This window comes from Priapulus caudatus, unplaced genomic scaffold, assembly GCF_000485595.1.
Source record: "Priapulus caudatus unplaced genomic scaffold, Priapulus_caudatus-5.0.1 Scaffold54, whole genome shotgun sequence".
NCBI classification, from domain to species: Eukaryota; Metazoa; Priapulida; class Priapulimorpha; order Priapulimorphida; family Priapulidae; genus Priapulus; species Priapulus caudatus.
Genome location: NW_014577115.1, coordinates 601669 through 603735, shown reverse-complemented (window position 1 = coordinate 603735; position 2067 = coordinate 601669). Strand labels below are relative to the sequence as shown.

The 2067-nt window shown below is 51.0% G+C and overlaps 1 protein-coding gene across 1 annotated transcript in view; it reads left to right on the top strand.

The window, feature by feature from the left end:
• LOC106820981 (acetylcholine receptor subunit beta-like 1) overlaps positions 1-2067 on the top strand; it is a 94205-nt gene that overhangs the window by 65344 nt on the left and 26794 nt on the right. The gene's annotated exons all lie outside the window — the stretch shown is intronic.

The window sequence follows — 2067 nt, the reverse complement described above, 5'->3', positions numbered from 1 at the left end:
TCTCCATCCCATCCATCCCATTACCCCATATCCATCCCCACTGCGCATACGCCATTCCATCCATCCATCCATCCATACCATGCCATCCATCCGTCCATCCATCCATCCCCATCCATCCATCCATCCATCCATCCCTCCATACCATCCCTCCATCCACCCATCCAATTCTCCGCCATTGCCATCCATACCAACCCGATCCATCCAATTCCTATCCATCCATCCATCCTCATCCCCACCCATCCCATCACCATCCATCCATCCATCCATCCATCCAATCCCCCATCCCATCCATCCATCCATCGCCATTATCCAATCCCATGACTCATCCATCTGCATGTCCATCCATCCATCCATCCATCCATCCGTCCGTCCATCCATCCATCCATTCATTTTTTCTTTTTTGCATCGTTCCTTAATTTTTCTCTATCCATCCATATGATCGCTCGTTCCTTTGTTCGCTCGTTCGTTCGTTCGTTCATTCATTCGTTCATTCGTCCATTCGTTTGTTCGCTCGTTCATCCCTTTGATCGCTCATTCACTCATTATAACATTTCGTCTGTAGCGTGGGCTTTGTGCGCGCCTCAATGCGACACACAGCATCTCTAGCGACGCTCCAAATCTCACTCGCTAACAGGAAGCTAACTGCCTTTCCGGACGTACACGCGACAGCCACACCGGCAGCAGCAGCAGCAGCAGTAGTAGTAGTAGTAGTAGCAGCAGCAGTAGTAGTAGCAGCAGCAGCAGCAGCAGCAGCAGCAGCTGTGCCCGCCACGTCTCCAGCTAAAACGCTTCTCTCTAATTAACCACCGTCCCCCGCCATTTTCACAAAACCGCATCTCAGATCCGCAGGGAGTGGAAAATCCGCACGCGGAGAAATCGGAGCGTGTTGATTAGTATTCCACGTCTCCTCTCCCTGATTGTCATTCGGCGGCGAGTTTCTGTCGCCAGCCGACGTACGATTCGAATGTCGTGAAACACGTGTTTGCGGGGGTCACCCCGCGCGCCCCGTCGTCACGCCACGCACACGCACCCGCCTAACCTCATTAAGAATCGCTGTCAAAGTGGTCGTCCACGTGCTCGTTCGTCATCTCCTCCCCCTTCTCCCCTTTTTTTTCTCCGTCTGTCAGCGCGCATGCCAATGTTGGGCTGCCAAATTCCAAAGCTAATTCGAAAGAATGAAGAGAGAGAAAAAACGAAGAGCAAGAAAAGGACGTGGTGGTTAAAGCGAAATCGTGGCGACGTCCGGCCAAATGACGACGCTTGTTCTGTTCGCTTGTCATCGCCTTAGATGAAGTAGTGTCGGCTACTTAAAAAAAAATCTCAATGGGAAACACAATCAGTCCGCCTCTCTCTCGCGATAAAGCGAGAAGCATACGTTTGAAGTCGACGCTGAAAATACGGCCAGTCGATGATGATAATATTCGTCTCGAATAATATTGTTCTAACGAGGTAGAATATGCGATCGGAATTCGCCGTTTTAATTAGAATGATGTTTTATTCATGAAACGGGGGCCTGCGGGCAAATTTTCTAGGATTTACGGATTTATGAAAAAAAATCGTAATTTGTTTTTTTTCTCTGCTGCAAAAAGCACGCAGCCGCGGCGCTTGCCTTCAAAAAAATGTAGATCTCGTTTTTTTATCGCTCGATCAGACGGGGACGTGTCGACAGACGACAAGATTACGTTTTTTTACTGTCGCCAGCGGAAAAAAATACGTGACCATCTCGCGTTGAATCTCGCGCGAACGATTTCCGTACAATCCTAGGTCAAATAATTTTGCCGAAAACCCCACCCCATCCAACTCCACTCCACCTCACCACACTCCACTACACCCCCACCACACTCCACCACCCCCTCCCACCCCACTCCACCCCATCCCATCCCACTCCACCTCACTCCACCCACCATAACCACACCCCACCCCACCACAACCCCACCCCACCCCCACCACACAACACCACACCACACCCCATGTAACCACACAACTGTGAACACCACACCACACCCCACCTAACCACACAACACCACACCACACCCACCACCACACCACAACCCCACCACACCCCCA